The sequence below is a fragment of the Salmo salar genome, chromosome 20 (assembly GCF_965601325.2).
Source record: "Salmo salar chromosome 20, fSalSal1, whole genome shotgun sequence".
Lineage (NCBI taxonomy): Eukaryota > Metazoa > Chordata > Actinopteri > Salmoniformes > Salmonidae > Salmo > Salmo salar.
The window spans coordinates 50,121,995-50,135,933 of record NC_138310.1 but is presented as its reverse complement, the minus strand read 5'-3'; positions in this window follow the sequence as shown (position 1 = coordinate 50,135,933).

The following is a 13,939-nucleotide window of genomic DNA, read 5'->3' as shown; positions in this document are numbered from 1 at the left end:
TCCTGTGCATCCTTCAACTCCAGGTCGAAATATGCTTTTTGAGCGTCCCCTGCCAGGTATGGTGCCAGAAGCCCTGCCCATTCTTCTTTCGGCCTCCTTCTCTCTCTCTGCCATCCTTTCGAAGGTGGTAAGATATGCTTCTACATCATCCTGCGCTGTCATTTTTTGAAAAAAATGATTGGCCCACCTTTGGGTATTTACAGCTGGTAACTGAGCCCCAATTTGGTCCGCTAGCCCCTTTAGGCCTTCTCTTAACTCCCGGGTGTTTCTCTCTTGCTCTTCTCTGAGCAGCTGGTTGGTGCGGTGCTGGACCTGTAACGTGTCCTGATACATTCGCATTGCATCCTGATGAGCTATTTGTTGAGCTCTAGTTGCCTCTTGTTGGGCGGCCGCCGCTTGTAACAGGGCCTGTATGGTTCCCTCCATACAGAAAAAACTGTCCTAACCAAACAAAGCCCCCCCCCCAAAAAAAAAAACCTGACTCCCCTTTGGAGTGCTAACTTTTTTTTCTCTTCTTTTTTTCTACCTAACCAGTGGTATGGTTAATCTACTGCCCACATTCTCCACCACGTGTGGCAAACCTCTTCAAAGTTAGGAGCGTTTGTCACAAATTAAGTGGGAAACTGTCACCAAAGTCAGCCCAGAATGAAAGTTATTTCGAACATGACAGTACCTGTGTGTTTGTTTCGCTGTCCTGGTCCACCCAGGCCGCAGGTAAGGTCAAGGATAGCAGGGTTCGGTACACAAATCTGGTTCTCTGTAGGTCCAAGTCTAAACGCCAACAGGTAAGTCCAAAACAGTCCAGCTCGTACACGGTAAATCCAGCCAATGTAGATTGTCTCTTTCTCTATGGTTCATAGATCCTTCCCGCCCTCTCTCTCTCTCCCTGGTTTTTCTTGACCTTTTATCTGTGGGTCGGCTCCACCTTCTGAGGGTTCCCCTTGCTTCTGGGAATTGTAGTTTTGGCAGTCGGCCATTTTGTGATCTGTAGTTCTGATCGGGGTGGCCATTTTAGTGATCGGGCAGAGCCCGTTTATTAGTTCTGCCCTCACATATCTGCCATTTATCACTCGACCCCCTTCTTTGCCACAGGACATAAATATGTACTTTATCAAAACAAAACAAACATTTATTGTGTAACTGGGATTCCTGGGAGTGCATTCCAATGAAGATCATCAAAGGTAAGTGAATATTTATAATGCTATTTGTGACTTCTGTTGACTCCAAAATGGCGGGTATCTGTATGGCTTGTTTTGATATCTGAGCGCTGTACTCAGATTATTGTAAAGTTTGCTTTGACCGTAAAGCTTTTTTGAAATCTGACACAGCGGTTGCATTAAGGAGAAGTTTATCTATAATTCTGTGCATAACACTTGTATCTTTTATCAAAGTTTATGATAAGTATTTCTGTAAATTGATGTGCTCATTCACAGGAAGTTTTGGAGGCAAAACATTTCTGAACATTACACGCCAATGTAAAATGGGGTTTTTGGATATAAATATGAACTTTATTGAGCAAAACATACATGTATTGTGTAACATGAAGTCCTATGAGTGCCATCTGATGAAGATCATCAAAGGTTAGTGATTCATTTTAGCTGTATTTCTGTTTTTTGTGACGTCTCTCCTTGCTTGGAAAATGGCTGTGTGGTTTTTCTTGACTAGGTGCTGTCCTAACATAATCTAATGCTATGCTTTCGCCGTAAAGCCTTTTTGAAATCGGACACTGTGGTTGGATTAACGAGAAGATTATCTTTAAAATGGTGTATAATACTTGTATGTGTGAGAAATTTGAATTATGAGATTTTTGTTGTTTTGAATTTGGCGCTCTGCTATTTCACTGGCTGTGGCGAGGGGGCGCTACCGTCCCACATACCCTAGAGAGGTTCGTCGGTAGCCCTGCCCCCTGGTAAACAGTGTATGATTGCTGGATGATTCGTTTTAAGTCTAATACTGCTGGTAATGGAGTCGCCAATGACTAGGGTTTTCAATTTGTCAGAGCTAATGGTGGGAGGCTTCGGCGTCCCAGACCCCGTAACGGGAGGAAGAGAGACCAGAGAAGGCTCGGCCTCTGACTCTGACCCATTGCTTAATGGAGAACCGGTTGAAAGTTTCTGTCGGCTGAATGAACGACACCGGTTGAGCATTCCCTCTATCTCCCCCACACATCACAGTGAGAACAACAACCCTGTGAATCCTCTAAGCTCTGAGAATCACAAAGTCATTATTAGGAGTTATTTCACGTGAAACATCCCATCCTGTGGGGACTCATATATGGACTTTTAGTAGACAAAGACATGAAAGAGTATTGATTTGTTGTGCTGTCAGTGGAATCGTGGAGCCTGCCGTCGGCAAGGTAACAGAAGGTTACCTCTGTGTCTGTGGAGTAAGGATGGCACCAAACAGGCACTGTGACGGCCGCTCTAATCCTCCTCTCTCCCCACCAGAGTCAGATTGATGGGCCAGGTGTTTTGTGGCCTGGGTGTGGGAGTGGTTCATCAAGGAGGGAGTGTGAGGAAGTGACGAACCCAAAGACAATACTAACCTAGCATTGCTTCTAGTGTTACTAGCCTGGCATTGCTTATCTCAATTATTATTCCATTCTCTTTATCAGGGAGGCAAAAATAATTATGATATTATATGAGGTGTATACACTCATTGAGTAGGACTGGATCATCTATGTTGGGATATAAATATGAGGCATTCTAGTCATAAAAATGTATGGGGAAGGATTTATCTAATATCACTCCCTCATAAAGTTACCTTTAATAGCAGTGTGTGTGTGTGTGTGTGTGTGTGTGTGTGTGTGTGTGTGTGTGTGTGTGTGTGTGTGTGTGTGTGTGTGTGTTTAACTATACTTGCGGGGTCTAGAAGTCCCCACAAGTATAGCAAACTAACAAAAAGCTGACCAAATGGGGACATTTTGTTAGTCCCCACAAAGTCAAATGCTATTTCTAGGGATTTAGAGGATTACAATTAGTCTCAGGGTGAAATTAGGGTTCTGGTTAGGAGCTAGGGCTAGGTTTAGGGTTACGTTTAAAGTTAGAGTTAGGGTTAAGGTTAGGGAAAATAGTATTTTGAATGTGACTGAATTGTTGTACAAGACTGTATGTGTGGGCGTGCATGTGTATTCAGCTACACACATGATTTATACAGATTGACCCAGGTCTAGCCAGTATCTCCATTAGGGTTTGATGTTTTGTGATGCTCACACAATAGATATTCACAGAAAATTGCAACCTTGACACGGTTCTGCAATGTCAACAAACACATTTCATTTGGGGAATTTCCATCTAGTATGGAGTGATCTGAGTGCACATTTAAAGGGTGTAGAAACTACTGATGCTTACTTAAAAGCAATCTGAGTTTTGGAAGTCTGCATGTCGCTCCGAGCAATGGTCTGGAGACTTTAATGTAGACTGTTAGAAAATGTATCCACTAAACGCAGTGGACTTAAAACTTTTCATGTGTTCTGGGAGCAGATTTGGTCATAATTCCCCTCTAGCTGTCATATTTTCATGTTATTTAACGGAATTGAACTCTACTGGAAGGCCAGAGCTAAAACCACAGCAGCTCTGCCCTTTACTTTTTGTTTCCAGAGACTAGGTTCATCATATAAATGGAGGATAGCAAATATCCCTGTTAATGTTGCTAAAATGCTGTCACTTCCACTTTAATGTATTCACGTGAAAAAAAGGCAAATTATTATTTTTGACTTTCTAACAGCTCCACACAGTTGTCCACTACAAGAAATGCTCACTGCCCTAGTTTATAGAAAGACCCATATACACAGTTAGCAAAGTATGAATCATTTAACTGTCCTGGAAACCCACCCATTCCCCATCTTGTCTTTCATTTGCAATTGAGAAGCTATTGAAGTATCTGCTATTCAGAAAGACAATATCCAATGACTACCTATTTAGCGGAGACAAATGCCAAGCAGTCTGTCAAGTATAGAAAATAGGAGCACATGTAACATAACATAAGCAGGTAAAAGAAAGTGTCCTCAACTCCAAGGCTGAAGCGGGCCCCCAACCAGCGTGCAGTATATTAAGCATCTTGTTTGCGCTACCACACCATATTATTATGTTGAAGGCCAATCTGTACAACACCCACGTGCTGGCTATCACATCACAAAACACTGTCAAAACATGAAAAATACTATTTCGCAATGCTTCGATAGTAAACCATCTAGCAAACAAGCCTTCAAAAGTGCATGATTTAGAGCTTTGAACAAGAGACAAAACCAAAAGCAGACGGCCTCTTATCTGTCAGCCTCAGATACTGTAATCTCATTTTCATTTGCTCTGCTCTCTAAATTGTTCTGCGGTTGTTGTTGTTTTTTCTTCTCCCTAAAACTCAATGGTAAAGAACCTTATGAAGTAATTTTCTGAATTGGAGGGTGACACAGAAACCATTGGATTTCCCTCACCTTCTGCCTCCTTTTCTGCAGAGCTGGAGACAGAAATGTGCAAAGATAGCACTAATCCTTTCCTTCCGGGCTCCTTAGAATGGCTGTCAACCTACATCACTTATAGCGTCTCCCTAGTCTTGCGTTGCTATACCTCCAAACGTGTGCTCTATACACAAAATCGGCATACATCAACATATTTTAATGGGGTTTTAAATCAGCGATTTCCCAGCCATCCTCAGATACTGTTGCACCTACAACACTAATCTAGTGAGCACCTTTGGAGTTCCACCTAAGTAAGGCATTTGATTGGTTTGACTTGTTGCGAGGCGTCACTGATTTACACTGGATTCCGACCCCTCTTCAGCAGATTTCTGCCATTGAACTTTGCCAGGCTTCCCATTTTAGGGAAGCCTGGTTCACGACGAGGCTAGCATCTCCCATATATTCACACACACACAGTGGCGTGCTAACACTCAGCTGAGCCGGGCCCCTGGGTGGCATGTTAGCCAGCACTCCCCAAATTCTTTGTTTCCAACATCATCTGGAGTTGGACCCCCAGATCGGGGGGTGTAAACAACCGTTTAATCAGACACATTGGAATTAAATATTTTGGCCCTTTATTGGCCATTAAGGAAGACAGATAAGGAGCACAAAGTAAACAAATCGATATGATGAAAGGGTATTAGTAAAGGAGTTGTTGCAGATCAGATGGGAGGAGGGCTAAAAAATTCTCCAAGTTCCATCATGCACAAAGTATCAAACAAGTTCGATCCTTCCTGTTATACACAGCTACATTTTCCATCCAAATACCGTAGAGTATATTCAGTATATTTTCTGGAGAGGAGCCAGGAACAGGGGTCTTTCTTTTTCAATTAAAGACGGCATCTAGAAATAGATTTTCATGAGAAGAAGATCAATGTTCACTACATGGAACATTCAAGGGAGTTTTGGGGTTATTAGATATATCAATCCAACCCCAAAATCAGTAAGTTCTGAGTTCGGCTAATATCAGACTGACTGATCTGGTGTGCTAGAGACATTGAGATTCAGAAGACATCCACCACTAATTGTAAGTAATCTCAGATGAATGGACCATCTGCCCTGTACCGACTGCTTCTGAGAAAAGATTCAACAAGCCAAACTTTGTCTCAATCGCTGTCCTGTTGCAACGAGAGGGTATGCCTTACATTCAAAATGGCACCATTTCTGGATAAATAGGACTCCAGTGAGGCAGCTGGTTTGGCAACTGAAGTAAGAGGGCTACCTTTTTCTACTGCAGTTTAGATTACTGATCTCTGAAAATTGTGATTTAAGTGCCAGAAAGACTTTTCAATGCAATGACACTTTGATACCTCTTCCCTTAAACTGATATAGATAAATGTGCAATAACAAAATATTTCCATATAGCTCATTATGGCTATCTGTATTCAGTAGTCAAGGGATACAATTCTGAGAGAGAGAGAGAGAGAGAGGGCGAGAGAGACTTAGCTCTGAGGTGCCGGCTGGATGTCCCCTTCTCTGTGCATAGGGAACAACAGAGGCGATATGAAAGGTGAGAGTATGGCAAGAGTGTGATTTAAGCCCCCGACAAGACATCCTGTGGATGCTGTGATAAGCAAAACCTTACAGATCACTGACTGCACTACCAAGCCCTCTACTATCCTCTTCCCTCCCCATCAATGTCCTTTCACTGAAGCCTGTGGAAACCTGCGGCTTGGCCTGTCAGTCTGCTGTCTGAAGATTATGCCCAGATGGATTCAGACGTCCTCTGGCTGCTGGGTGTAAGCTGCTTTCCCTTGGACAAGGAAGTGTTTGTATCGATGTAAATAAGCAATGTACAGCTTCATTCAAGGTATACACTCACCTACATATTTATTTGGACAGTGAAGCAAACCTTTTAATTTGTCTCTTTAATAATGACAAGTGAGAAAGTTACAGAGGCATGACATCATACCCTCCAAGAAGTGCTAACCTCCACTGAAATGGTGACCTGTCATTTAGGGCAGGTGGGGAACAGCCCCACCTGTTTGAGCCCCACCTGTTTAGCATGTTATTTTACATGTTATTTTGGTATCAATACGTTTCCCATATCAGTTTACAAACAATGTAACACATTCAACACAACTGGAAAATCAGAACTGGGAAATGGGAAAACTGGGAAAACCCTGAGGTACCTTAATAACAATCTGATGCCGTGTTCAAAACAACTGGGAACTGGGATATCTCTGATTTCTGATTTCAGTGCATTCCGGACAACTGGGAACTCGAGAAAAAAAAACGAACTCTGACTGGGAAAATATGTTTTGAACGGTCATCAAACTCGAAATTCAAAGTTGGGAACTCGGGCCTCTTTCTAGAGCTCCGACTTGAAGATCACTAACGTCATGATTCAACCTTGTTTTTTTCCAGAGTTCCCAGTTGTCTTGAAAGCACCATAAATCCAGAGAATGCCAGACTTTGATGACAAAGAAGCTTGAGACTCTTACCTCCCTCACTAGCTTTAAGCACCAGCTGTCAAAGCAGCTCACAGATCACTGCACCTGTACATTGCTCATCTGTAAATAGTCCATCCAATCAACCTCATCCCCATACTGTATTTATTTCTTTATTTATCTTACTCCTTTGCACCCCAGTATCTCAACTTGCACATTCATCCTCTGCACATCCTACCATTCCAGTGTTAAATTGCTATATTGTAATTACTTTGCCACCATGGCCTATTTATTGCCTTACCTCTCTTATCCTACCTCATTTGCACATGCTGTATATAGGTTCTGACTTGGTGTACAGGGAGAATACTATCGCTGTACATTTCAAAAGTGCTGAACAAATAGTTATATTGACTACGTCCGTCCTAGCTTGCTCATTAATGTCTTATTCGAAATTATGGATTGCCTCTTATCCGGTCGTTGTCCCGTTATGCCATAGTTTGTACAGTGAGGGAAAAAAGTATTTGATCCCCTGCTGATTTTGTACGTTTGCCCACTAACAAAGAAATGATCAGTCTATAATTTTAATGGTAGGTTTATTTGAACAGTGAGAGACAGAATAACAACCAAAAAATCCAGAAAAACGCATGTCAAAAATGTTATAAATTGATTTGCATTTTAATGAGGGAAATAAGTATTTGACCCCCTCTCAATCAGAAAGATTTCTGGCTCCCAGGTGTCTTTTATACAGGTAACGAGCTGAGATTAGGAGCACACTCTTAAAGGGAGTGCTCCTAATCTCAGCTTGTTACCTGTATAAAAGACACCTGTCCACAGAAGCAATCAATCAATCAGATTCCAAACTCTCCACCATGGCCAAGACCAAAGAGCTCTCCAAGGATGTCAGGGACAAGATTGTAGACCTACACAAGGCTGGAATGGGCTACAAGACCATCACCAAGCAGCTTGGTGAGAAGGTGACAACAATTGGTATGATTACTCGCAAATGGAAGAAACACAAAAGAACTGTCAATCTCCCTCGGCCTGGGGCTCCATGCAAGATCTCACCTCATTTACATTTACATTTAAGTCATTTAGCAGACGCTCTTATCCAGAGCAACTTACAGTAGTGAATGCATACATTTCAAACATTTTTTTTTCTATTTTCCGTACTGGCCCCCCGTGGGAATCAAACCCACAACCCTGGCGTTGCAAACACCATTGTAAACACCATGCTCTACCAACTGAGCCACAACCTCGCGGAGTTGCAATGATCAAGAGAACGGTGAGGAATCAGCCCAGAACTACACGGGAGGATCTTGTCAATGATCTCAAGGCAGCTGGGACCATAGTGACCAAGAAACCAATTGGTAACACACTATGCCGTGAAGGACTGAAATCCTGCAGCGCCCGCAAGGTCCCCCTGCTCAAGAAAGCACATATACATGCCCGTCTGAAGTTTGCCAATGAACATCTGAATGATTCAGAGGACAACTGGGTGAAAGTGTTGTGGTCAGATGAGACCAAAATGGAGCTCTTTGGCATCAACTCAACTCGCCGTGTTTGGAGGAGGAGGAATGCTGCCTATGACCCCAAGAACACCATCCCCACCATCAAACATGGAGGTGGAAACATTATGCTTTGGGGTGTTTTTCTGCTAGGGGGACAGGACAACTTCACCGCATCAAAGGGACGATGGACGGGGCCATGTACCGTCAAATCTTAGGTGAGAACCTCCTTCCCTCAGCCAGGGAATTGAAAATGGGTCGTGGATGGGTATTCCAGCATGACAATGACCCAAAACACACAGCCAAGGCAACAAAGGAGTGTCTCAAGAAGTAGCACATTAAGGTCCTGGAGTGGCCTAGCCAGTCTCCAGACCTTAATCCCATAGAAAATCTGTGGAGGGAGCTGAAGGTTCGAGTTGCCAAACGTCAGCCTCAAAACCTTAATGACTTGGAGAAGATCTGCAAAAAGGAGTGGGACAAAATCCCTCCTGAGATGTGTGCAAACCTGGTGGCCAACTACAAGGAACGTCTGACCTCTGTGATTGCCAACAAGGGTTTTGCCACCAAGTACTAAGTCATGTTTTGCAAAGGGGTCAAATACTTATTTCCCTCATTAAAATGCAAATCAATTTATAACATTTTTGACATGCGTTTTTCTGGATTTTTTGGTTGTTATTCTGTCTCTCACTGTTCAAATAAACCTACCATTAAAATTATAGACTGATCATTTATTTGTCAGTGGGCAAACGTACATAATCAGCAGGGGATCAAATACTTTTTTCCCTCACTGTAAATCTCAATTGTCAGTAGAAACCTCATTTGTTTAAGCAAATCAGCCATATCATCTATGTTTTTTAAAAGGCAGTAAATGAGGCTGAATGAACTGTTTCACTGCGAGACAAGGCTCTGCTGATAGCAGTGATAAGGTGTTGGGACTGCTGTTGGGAGTCTGCTGTTGGGACAGCTTTATGTAGGCCCTAACAGTTTATGGGCACCGTTTGTCACTGTTAAAGTCCAATATTGTATTGTTTAGTGTTGTGTTGTAGCTTTGCTGGCATGCATATAAAAATATTGGGGGGAGTTAGCCCCACCAAGATTTACATGCTAAAATCGCCACTGCTCCACTGTTATTGGTAATGCTGGGAGGTTAGGATGTTTTGGGGGTATGATCTTTGTGCATCAGTAACTTTGTCACTCATCATTATTCACGATTGTCCGTAATCATGGTAGCATCCACATTAATTAATGTAGAGGAAACATATTCTATTCTAATTTACAATAAATGTGACTCCAAAATGACACAATATATTAATTCCAATTTATTTGCATTTGGCACAAACATAATCACAAGCTTGATGTAGCTATTGCGTGCTAGACAAATGGGACCAAATGCTAAACTTTTGACTAAATTTAATACACTCTAAGTGAATTTGTCAAAATACTTATACTTCAAATGGGGGGAATAAAGTGCATTATTTTCTAAATGGTAAAATAGTTATGAAAATACCCTCAAATTAAAGGTGACATTCTGTACTGTCGCCTCATATCAAACATGATCTCCAATCCAAAATGCTGGAGTATAGAGCCAAATTAAATGTTTTAGCTTCACTGTTCAAATAAATACAAAGGGAGTGTAGATAAATAATGAAGCTATAGTGTGTTTAGAACTGTACTTTTCACAAACAAACATGAACATGCTTACTCCTTCTGCAACTATTTGGCAGATGGCCAACAAATGACATTTTTGAGGATATTACGGACATTTGGTTCACCCTCACAATCAGCTACTCATATTCTGTAATCTTGCTAAACAGCCCAAAAGCTGAAACACAAGGTCAGCCTCGTTACGAACACCCACACCTTGCAGTGGTTTAGCTTGATGGAATAAAGTGAGACATGTTGTTGGCCCCTCACAATGAACACTGTGTCCTCAACCCTGGAGGCAGAGGACTCACATCTCTATGAAGCCAATCTAGGAATTCCTGTGGGCAGTGTTAGGACACAAGTGTTCCATGTCTGACACCCCTGACAAGGGCATAAGTGTGTTCACCCTAAAAGAGTACTGCTGTCAAACAAAAAGGCTCAACCCATTGACTGGAGCAGTAGTATTCAAAGATGGGGTCGCGACCCCTAGTAGGTTATTTGTTGATGTAAAAATATAAATGTAATGATTTTAAGGTTGTGTCATTAGATTTGGGGTGGGATCGTAAGAAATTCTTGGGGGAAAAAAGGGGCTCCAGAAATTCTGGTGTAAAAAATGGGGTCCCGCTGAAAAAGTTTGAATACCACTGGACTAGAGACTGTGTTGCACAGGGTGGATACATACTCCCGCACAGGCATGCAATCACACACCTGCACACAAACAGGTGGGACAGTGTAGCCAGGATGTGGCGCCATACACCAGAGATACACAGGCAGAGTAAAGCTGAAAGGCTGATGTGTCTAGTATCTCCCTGGAGACTGACCCTGTCACTGCTCTCTGATATGAAAAGGGGCATCTGGATTTAGAGATAATTGGATCGAGGGTCATGACAGGATGCAGCCACAGGAGAGCACTCATTGAAATCAGGATAACAGGCTTTGGGGAATAGAGAGGGAAGCAACTACCACACGCAAACCTGGAAAAGCAAATCATTGTTCATAAGACAACCTTCCTACCTTCCTAAGTCACCTCCAATCACACCCTCGCACTGGATACGTGTTAAATAAGTGAGCGTTCTGGTTAAACTTTTGAAACTTGTACTTCCTGTTATCTAGGAGATAAAGAGAACGGTGGATTGTTTTTAGCAAGGCTTTGATGTGAGACGACCAACTGTGCTAATGCAGTGGGCCAAGACCACAGCAGTGGTAGTATGAGATACCCATCAGCTGTCTGGGGTTTAAGAGGAAGCTAAATTGGGATAAAAGTTAAACGAGACCCTGGAGCTAAACCCTCCAGCAAGTGACTCCAAAATGTTTAAATTCATTGTGTTTCCCATGCTGGGGTGATTCCCTGAATGGTAATTCTGTAAAGAAGATAACTTAGTTTAGTGTTAAGTGTTAGTGTTAAACCAATGGCAATTTCCTAAGTAAGCTAGAATAATAAATGATTTCAGTCAGACAAGAACAGCCTCACTCTTGACTTTATGTAAATGTTACATTTTTTTTTCATACTGTGTTTGAACAGTTCAGACCCATACTGTTCCAAGTAATGATTCAAAGTCGTTCCAGACTTCAGTTCCCACATAAAGTTACTAAAAACCTGCCTTGGAGGCAGGTTTACTTCCTGAAGAGGAAATTGGTTTTCTTTTCACAAATGTGTTGTTGACCTTTCTGCAGCAGTCTCATGATTTTGTTTTCTTTTGTGCTTATGGTGATTATTCAAGCCCTCTGTCTTCTGGTTTTCCTTCTCCAAGTAGATGGGTTTGAGTGGATCTAAAAATTACCTTCATGATCATGATAACGCTGGCTTTTCTAGCCTTCAGCCGAGTTTATATCAAAGGCTCTGACAATGCTTTCAATTTCTTCTCCCTAGGGAAGGAAATTCACATGAGATGAAACAATGATCCTTTCCATGAAATTCCTTGTGTTTTGATGCCAACTGAAATCGTGTGCTAGCAACCAGACTGCAATATGTTTGCGCAAAGTAACTGTTATAATGATACTGTAGACCTCTCCTATGCTAGAATTTTTGTTAATTAATATACACTATTACTACATGATTAATATGCAACTACACCACTGTCTATTATAGCTCAACAAGATTAAGAACAAAATGTACTCATCCAAATTTTAATATAGAATTTTATCTCACAAAATATCTTTAGTAAATGTAAACTTGTTACCCAAGGAAAGTAGTTTTACAGACTTAAACTAAAATAGGTCAGTCTTAAGTTTCAGCTCGATGGAGAAGGAGGGGAGCCGATTGGTTGCTGTCCAGCGATCCTTGACAACAGTGATTAAAACCAAGGCAGGAGTTAATTGATTTTTCCCAGCTTTGGAAGATGTACCAAATCTACAGGGACAGCACATCAGTAACATTAAGCCAGCTAGATCATTTAATTAACTCTTAACGTTAGAAAGTGGTACATACCCTTCTGTACACGTTTTCACATGAAATGCAGTAAATATCTGATTGAATGCCTTCTGGTGTTTTGTACATACAGTGCATCAGTGTTAATTGCCATGTTTATTTCTGTATGGTACAATTCCATTTGAATTGCAACACATCATTTGTTTTACATTGAACATCTTTTAATGTTCGTCATTGGACTGCAGAGTAACGATTGCCTTATGTTTGATCATATTAAGTTACAAGTTTATGTAAAAAACAACAGGAGAAACATATTCATGTCCATGCTGAATTTATGAAGAAAAATGTTGGATTTCACATAATTAAAGAATATCAAAGGAGTAAAGGCAATATATTCATTTTTTTTATTCATTTAAAGGATTCAAGGTTTACGTTAATGATCACGTCTTGTGCTGTGTGTGATAGAAAAGAGTGCTTCAGTTCTACGTGGGCTCATACATGAATGTGATTTTTTTTCCCCCAAAATGTTTCTTCTTTCAGAACAAAATCATTTGGATTTAGAACAGAACATGAGTTCTGACACTATGCGTTTGGTCATTTGTTAACACTCGATGGAGAAACATCAAAGATTGTGCTATATTCATTACCATTATTCCAGGGTCCCAAACAGTTGCAGGAACAAAAAATATAAATGCAACATGCAAAAATGTCAAAGATTTTACTGAGTTACAGTTGATATAAGGAAATAAATTAATTAGGCCCTGATCTATGGATTTTACATGAATGGGAATACAGATATGCATCTGTTGGTCACATATTCTTTAAAAAACAAAGGTTGGGGTGTGGATCAGAAAACCATTCAGTATCTGGTGTGACCACCATTTACCTCATGCAGCGCAACACATCTCATTCGCATAGAGTTGATCAGGCTGTTGATTGTGGCATTCGGGAATGTTGTCCCACTCCTCTTCAATGGCTGTGCAAAGTTGCTGGATATTGGCAGGAACTGGAACACACTGTCGTACACTTCGATTCAGAGCATCCCAAACATGGTCAATGGGTGGCATGTCTGGTGAGTATGCAGGCCATGGAAGAACTGGGACATTTTCAACTTCCAGGAATTGTTTACAGATCCTTGCGACATTGGGTCTTGGGCCTTGCATTAGGCCACAGGTAGCCTAGTGGTTAGAGTGTTGGTCCAGTAACCAAAAGGTTGCTAGATTGAATCTCTGAGCTGACAAGGTAAAATTCTGTCATTCTGCCCCTGAACAAGGCACTTAACCCATGGTTCCTAGGCCATCATTGTAAATAAGAATTTGTTCTTAACTGACTTGCCTAGTTAAATAAAATAAAAATATCATGCTGAAACATGAGGTGATGAATGGCATGACAATGGGCCTCAGGATCTCGTCACGGTATCTCTGTGCATTCAAATTGCCATCGATAAAATGTAATTATGTTCATTGTCCGTAGCTTATGCCTGCCCATACCATAACCCTACCGCCACCATGGAGCACTCTGTTCACAACTTTGATATCAGCAAACCTCTCACCCACACGACGCCATACTTGCTGTC